The 8733-nt window shown below is 33.3% G+C and overlaps 1 long non-coding RNA gene across 1 annotated transcript in view; it reads right to left on the reverse strand.

The window, feature by feature from the left end:
* LOC140440067 (uncharacterized) overlaps positions 1-8733 on the reverse strand; it is a 67896-nt gene that overhangs the window by 9434 nt on the left and 49729 nt on the right. The window lies entirely within an intron of this gene.

The following is an 8733-nucleotide window of genomic DNA, read 5'->3' on the forward strand; positions in this document are numbered from 1 at the left end:
CAGCTCCATGGTCAGGAGTGTTTGAACTATCTTTAACACAAGATATATATTTGTTCTACCCGATCTTCATGAATACTAATGGTATGTGATTTTAGCTTGTTGGTAACAAACACTAGTACACCACCACCACTCAACTTTGCACTAATTCTCAGGGATCTATCACATCTGTAGATACTTAAACCATCACATTTAATTTCAGAATCAGTTATGTTATCACTTAAGTTACTTTCCACTAAAATAATTATATTGTACGAGCAGCAGGAAATCCTTTTCAGGATCTCGGAAATCTTTGTACGAATGCCTCCTACATGTTGATAATAAACTGTTAATGAGAAGGATACTAGTTTTTTTTTGTTTAACTTTATAAACTGTAGGAACACCAGTGCGGTATCTATTGCATAGATATTCATTGCCAACAGATTTTCTTTCATCTAGTTCTTTTTTAGCTGCCTTGTAAGCATCTTGCTTCATCTTAGTTTGATCCTTAGAGATTTTATAGTTAAGTTAGAGAGTTAAAGTATATTTTACGGATTTGCGACTATTTTGCACTATCGCTGTACGCTTGACAGCCAATGGTCTACTCTACTGTACGACATTTACAAAAATAAATTGCTCTAGTAATAAAAATATGAAACTAAAATTGTAGTTTTAACTTTTTTGATAAACATTAAAAACAGTTTTATGTTAATATGATTAATTAGACAATACGATATTAGACAATATTTAGATTTTTGAAACAATACCTGTAAAATATTTGTTACAATTAGATTAGTTATTACCTAGAATTTAATGTGGTTCACAGCAGTGAGCTCTGAGAGATTACCATAAGCATAATTATTTATTGAGTATCTGAAATGTATCCTGAATGGTACCCTAACAGGTTTTGTAACAAAAAGTGAACCCTTGTGATAAGCACTAATGTAACAAAAATATGAAGTTGGCTAATGTAGTGGCAAAGGTAACAAAAATGAAAGAAATGTGCTCACAGCACAAAATTTATGACATTTAATTCAGCTTGGCTAGCAGGCTATGCCGGAGAATGACCAAATAAAGGATTCGGCCAATTTTCATGCCCATAAAAGACAGTTCCCTCGAAATAAAATGACAAACTGATTAAATCAAGGATAAATGAACGAGAAAATAGTACTGAAATAAGGAACTTTTCTAAAAAAATATTGTGGGCGCCAGGATAGTATCAACGTTACTTCCCAAGGTATGTTTATTGCTGTAAGGGTTGTTTTAACAAGTTTATAAAAATGAAAAACAAGTACTAACATAACATACATAATGTACGATCCAATTTAATCTCTGCTTAGTTATAGTATACAGTTACCAGTTAAATCAAACCTATGTTACCCTTCATCTATATGTACAGTTTAAACCTAACTTTTGAATATAACAAAATTCCTAATTATTGAAAAAATAGCCCTGAAAAAAATAATCTGGAAAATAGAATCTACTTGCCTTCTACAAAGAAGTATTTCTACACTTTGGTTTCAATTATAAATAGAACATCAAGTAAAATGGAAAGCTTATCCTGACAGAATAAACCCCAAAGGTATATCTTTATATTTAAAAAATATTAATAATAGTAGCTCTTGAGTAAAATGTGTACACAAATACATGACATACGAGCGATTATAGAGGCTTTGCAGCATCCCCTAATAATTAAATAATCTAAATTAAACAAGTGAAAGTATAAGATTAGATCATCCAGTAAATCTTCTTCCTTCATAAACTACATATACAACAAAATTAAATAATTTCTCGAAAAGTTACCATGTCATTTTGCTTGTTTATTTTTTATCAAACTTTTGTATAAACGAAGGACAACCAATAATCTTGTTTACATATTTATCCAAAGTTTTTCAAAAAATAGAGTAAATCAAATAAGATCAAGTGGCTGTGTAACAATTGTTGTAAATGGCAACTTAACTGCAAGTAGGCTGCCCCTATAAACACATTTAGAAGCTGTAGTTCTTTTTTTGGAAGGACCACAAAAAAAATATGTGTACCATTTACCTACCCCTGGGACAACAAATTGATAAACAGGATCTTTTAATGCTTACAACAGTGGGTGTGGTTTTACATATGATGAAAAAAAATAGCTTATTAGTTCAAGAATTAATATATCAGTATAACTTATTACTATTGAATGATGGACGCCCTACAAGATTCAATATACAGACAGGCGAATCAACACCCTTGGACTTAACAATAGCGGATAATACCTTCTCTCCAATATTAACATGGGACAGATTAAACTACATTTATAAGAGTGATCATCATCTAATAATAATCACAAATAACATGGTCAAGCCCAAAAATGAAAAACACACCGCTTATTAGAAAATCAATAAAGCAAATTAGACATTCCTTGAAAATATTATAGAAGAATATGTCAAACACACTAAAATGTCCAATCAAATCAAAAATCACTTAACAAAACAGAACTATTAGAAACAATGCAAATGTTAAAAGACACATCACCAGGTCCAGATGACATACCCGCAATATTCTTAAAACAGTTACCTAACGAAGCTTTAGACTTCCTATTGAATCTTTTTAATACAATCTGGTGTAAACAAAAATTTCCTGACTTATGGAGACAAGCTATTGTCATTCCTATACTAAAACCTAACAAACTGGCTACAGCAGCAGAATCATATAGGCCAATATCACTTACATGTTCTACTTGCAAACTGCTAGAGAAAATAATAAATAATAGACTTATGTGGCATTTGAAACATCACAATTTACTTATACCGGAATAAGCTGGATTTTGTCCTTTGAGATATACTATAGACAATGTTTTACATTTAGAGAGTCAAATTAATGAAGCCTTCTGTAACAAACAGAAGTGCATAGCAGTTTACTTTGACATCCACAAAGCATTTGACTTTATCAAATGTACAACAAATAAAAAAATCAGAGAAATATAAAGAAGGTCAATGGAATTCAATAGGACGGAAGAGGAAATGTTCTAAAGAAGGGTTTCGCTCATAAAAGGCTGTAATCCTCATGATGGATGGCTAAAAAAAAACTAAACTATCAATCGACAAATAAACTATTGATTAATAGACCAATATTTAGACCAGTTTTGGGAGCTCTGGGAATACGGTAACATTGAAGTAATCCATCAGTTTTAGAACAAACTGCTTAGTAGCAGTCGTGATTAGTTGTGACTAGCAGTTGGTGTCAAAACTGAGTGCTTTAACATGTGAGTATCAAGTCAGTCCAACCTCAAGAGAAGAACCACTTCGAGCTAAATTAAAAAGCAGTAAGTATGAGAGCAGAGCGTAGTGTAGGTCAGTAGAGACGCTAAGAAGTTATAATATTATTAATGTTAGTAGGCTTACTCTATAAAAACATTATTGACTGGCATTTATTAAGATAAAGGTTATCTTTTAAATAATTTAAATTTAAGAAAATCTGCATGTTCATATATCTGATTAGATTGTAGTATTTAACAAGAATATCCTTAAAAAGTTTTCTTAAAAAAATTATTGTATGAACAGTGGCGCAGATAATATACCTAAGTTAAATTAATTGATCATCCTACAAAAAGGTCGCCAATAAGATGTATGTGTAGAGTGGGTAATTATGATAAATATGGGTATCCAGAAGTACTTGGATAAAGTAAGGAACAGATTTCTCAATCCAACTGTTTTTTTTTTAATTTAATTATGCCAATGATATATTTGATTTCTTTTGGTATAAATTGTGTTTAAATGGTATTCAATTAACAGGCGAATAAGAACTGTAAGTTGCTAACATTTGGCGCAAATAATCTAGTTACGTTGGGAGTGTTTTATGGAGGGCGTGAAGGTATAGAAGAGCTCGGACAAAGGCTTTGAAAATATTCTAAAAGGTGGCGCCACTATGGAGTTATATGTATTTTATAAGTATTATTTTCCACAAAATACACTCATGGACAAAAATATCGAATATTTTGGAATTTTCCAATTTTTTTAGCATTCACTATTATTTCAAAATAATTTTAGATTACTGATAATACTCATATAGTAGGCTGATATACTCAACTGGTTTGAAATATTTTGATGTTTATTTTGACGTTTATTCAGTGGTTAGTGTCATTCGTACATTTTATCATAAAAATCCTTCTTCACGGGAAGGAAAAATCATACTAATTTGGTTATTTTTAGTTTAATTTATTAAATTTAATTAAATATTGTTTTGATTTAACTAAATTTAAAACAAGTATCTCACCAATTCGGTACTGCGATGAAGTCCAAGTAGCACATATTGTAATTTTGTACGAGGAAGGATATGCACAAAAAGGTATCGCACGACGTCTCAGCAGAACTGAATCTATAGTTTTAAATACTCTAAAAGGGTACCGCGAAACAGGAAATTTTGTACGAAGGCCTGGTCAAGGACGCCCAAGGTGCACAACCGCAATTGATGACCGTTTTTTGGTTCTTAATTCTACACGAAAAAGAAGCAAACTTAAAGCCCAGATGCCCCGCTAAAGTTCCACGTCTTCTCCAAAATCATAAAGATCGTCGTTTGGAATTTGCAAGAACACATATTTAGTGGAATATCGACAACTGTAAAAACGTTCTTTTCACTGATGAGACCACAATCCTATTAGGGAAGCCAGATGGTTAAAACTACGTCTACAGAAGAGTTGGAGAACGATTCGCCAGCTGCAGTGTCGCCCAGACCTTTAGTTTTCGAGTTGATGGCATAATTCTTTAAGAAGGTATTAGTTGGGAGGTACGTACCGCACTTGTGGAAGTGATTGGATGGATGACTGGTGATTTTTACGTTTAAAACATCCTGCAAATCATGTTTTGTCATATGTTGGTAACATTGTATATGAAAGATTCACGTTAATGCACGATAATGCTTGACCACATGCCGCTGTCATAGTGAGTAATTATCTTGATGAGGTCCAAATTCGAACATTGGATTGGCCACCGTGTAGCCCGGATTTAAATCCAATAGAGCACATGTTAGATCACCTAAACCGCAGCATACGATAAAGAAATCCCGTTTCAAATACGATAGAGCAGCTTCGGCTTGCTGCACAGGATGAATGGAATGCAATTTCCCAAGGATGTGTCCAAAATTTACTTGCAAGCATGCTAAGAAAGATCCAAGCAGTAATAAGATAAGGTCCAAATTCGAACATTAGATTGGCCACCGTGTAGCCCGGATTTAAATCCAATAGAGCACATGTTAGATCACCTAAACCGCAGCATACGATAAAGAAATCCCGTTCCAAATACGATAGAGCAGCTTCGGCTTGCTGCACAGGATGAATGGAATGCAATTTCCCAAGGATATGTCCAAAATTTACTTGCAAGCATGCTAAGAAAGATCCAAGCAGTAATAAGAGCTAGAGAGGGGAATACTCGTTACTGATCATGCACCTCTTTCAGTTTAAACTACTTGTTTAAGTAATTTAAATTATCATTAAGTTTAGAGTAAAATCACCTTATTTACCTAATATTAAACATTATTTTTTTTCACAATTTTTTCCGCATAAAAACTTAAAATTGTTCATTAAACATTGTTAAAATAAACTCTATTATACAATAAACGACTTGATTGACCAGAATTTATTTTGAAAAAACAAAAATTTGAAAACTCCAAAATATTCGATATTTTTGTACATAAGTGTATCTCTCTTCGTATCGGTTTTTCCCTACCAGCTTCCAACCCAGACTATGAGCTAAATGCGATGTTTTTCAGAATTCGTTCTCTTTTTTTAAATACGCGTACGTTGTCGTTTTGCATCCACTTCGTTTAAAATGTGAGAAATCCTAATCAAAAACTTTCAAGTCCCGAAAAATGTGCAGAAATTACACTTAGCAACAAAAAAATTTAATCTGCAATAATGAATGCACCTAATTATATACCATTATAGGTAAACCTCTTAACTAAAAAAATCAAAATTATTTTAAAAATATACGTTATTTCTTGATGGTTAAGAGTACGCTAAAGGGTAGCAGATTGTACACAGTTGTAAACCGAAAGCAAGCAGTGTGCAATTCACAAAAGCGACAACAGCTTGCCATTCATCAAGCCAAAGAGGACTACGCATAGGTACAACTCAAAAGCAAATGACAAAATATACAATAAGGACTACTTCTTTACAAATGTGTACACATTTAATATAAAGCAGTGTCGTGCAACACTTAATGTAGTTCCATCCGTTGTGTATTATAAAAGACAATAATTGTGGACCGTTAATCTGACTGTGCATGTGCATGATTGTATTACTGGACAATCTTTTAATTATATGTGATACGAAGTCATTTTCGGAAAGATTGATTCAGAAACACAAATACCAAATATGAAATAGAGTTGACTTATTTAAGTTAATCTTATCCAAAATGAATAAAACAGCTCAACCTACTTAAAGAGGATGAGGCCTTTTCTATAGATAAGTTATCCATATAATTTTTGTTTATAATATTGTGTGGAGATGACATTTTAACCGTAAAAGTACAATTTTTTCTATGGATCGAAACGAGGGCCATAGATTCTATAGAGAAAAAGGTTATAGAATATTTCTTAACCCTTTACTCTAACCTAAGTATTTTTTTAGTAACGTGTGTAATCGAGCTGAACGACAAAACCGTTTTTAGGTACTGAAAATACGAAACAAACGGTACCAGTTTGAACACTCTAGCTTTAGTTGATTTACAGTAGCTGGCATTTGTGTCGAAACATTCGTATGATTGAGACGCTAAAATTATTTGTGTTACGGGTAACAACAATGAATTTTAAAAAAATACTTTCTAGTTGAGGAATAAACATGAAAATTTTTGTGGTGAGTAGTTATTAGGTATATTTATTGATTTACTACTCTGTGTTGAGGAAATAAACAGTGGATTTGAAATATCGCGCATTTAATGAAGGCCGTCTGCAGACGGTCTTGCCGCTTAGTTGCAAGACGTTTCTGCTATTTTCTTATTATCATGCATATTTTTGTTCTTATTTTATCTACTAAACCTGCGGTTATCGTTGTATTATGTAGAAAATGAAGGGTAAACATAGTGTAGAAGGGTAAACATAGTGTAGGAGAGCGTGGGCGGTAGGAAAAGGATTCTATGTCTCTACTCTGAGTGAAAAAGAAGTACAGACATTATGGAATCGTTTACGGATGAAGAATATGTTGATGACGTAGACAGTGATCAGGATTACAAGTGTGATAAAATAACACCGTAGAATGATAAGATGATAACTGAATGCATGCAAAACTTAGATTCAACCACTAAATTTGTACAGGCTGCAAACTTATCACTGAATATCAGTAGTACTTCACTCAGGTCGATCGATGCTACTCCAATAGTACAAACTTAGCGGCTATTGTCATTAAAGATAAATCTCCACCAACTACAGCAGCAGAAACAGTAGCATCGATATCAGAAGACGCAATCACGGTAGCAACAACATTAGAAATGATAGTAATAGCCACAACATCAGCAGCGACACCTGCATCTACATTGAAACCACCAAAGGGATCAACATTATTGTTACCAACTTTGGAAGTTTCTGGCCCGAGAGTAGTAACATCAGTAGGTGGCTTCACTTGAAGAGGTCTGTACATATTATGAATAAAAAAAATGAGATCTACTGATTATTTTTTCTTTCAGCGTTAAAAAATATTGCAAAGATTTCACAGGAATGGAAGAATATTCTGTGGCGTCAACGTTCAATGTACTTACATGTGAACGAGGTTGTACAAATCATTTGAGAATACAACTGCACCTGGGAGGTGTAGACCTCATAGATTCATATATGGATCAAAATGGACTTAGTATCAAAACAATGGACATGGCCACCAGAATTTTTTACCATCTACTGGAAATGGCGATTACCAATGTCTTCGGTCTTTATCGATGCGTAAATGTCGAGAAAAATGGAATGTCTCCGATGCAGGTGAAAGACAAAGACATAACGATGCAACAATTTCGATTGAAAATGGCTTGAAAAAGTGCTGTGTGCTACTACTGAAAAACGTCCTGTTGGACGACCATCGTCCGTTCCACAGCCATCTAGTAGTTCTGCCGTCGGTAGACGAGCTGTTCATCAGGTGGATAGTGTAGGATACGGCGGATTAAATCATTGGCCTGAATGGGAATCGTAAAAGTCGTGCAAACTGTGTATAAAGTTTGACACTCATTCCATTTTCACCAAAGGCAACCTTCATTTCTCGAACAGGAAAGTAAAAATTGTTTCACATAGTATCACACCAAAGCCTGATACCTTTTTGTTTATTTACTTGTAATTTTTTTTCAATAAAAATATTAATTTCGTGCAACTCATAAATTATGGTGTTTTCAGAAATTTTCCTTCTAAACGACTAGACCGTCTGTAGACGGTCTACCATTTAATTAAACCTGGCGACCAAACACACACACAATATCGCCAAACTGACCTCAGATTCATTTTTCCCACACCCAAATTACCCTAAAACCAAAATTCCTGTAACTTAATACCTGCTATTCTTATCATGCCGATTAAAGGGTTAATACCGATAATAAGGTAGCCCTATGAATATATGACGGTATACAATTGAACTAAACAGAAATAAAATCAGTAAATATCTTTAGGAAAAGATTGTATACGTACTTATTTTTAAACTCGATTGGTTCTTATTTTGTATTTTGATGTCGAGAGGATCGTTTTGTTCCTCATTTACAATAAGATAAGTAGGAATAAATTGTAATAAAACAACCTTTTTATCAATTTTAT

This window comes from Diabrotica undecimpunctata, chromosome 4 (assembly GCF_040954645.1).
Source record: "Diabrotica undecimpunctata isolate CICGRU chromosome 4, icDiaUnde3, whole genome shotgun sequence".
NCBI lineage: Eukaryota > Metazoa > Arthropoda > Insecta > Coleoptera > Chrysomelidae > Diabrotica > Diabrotica undecimpunctata.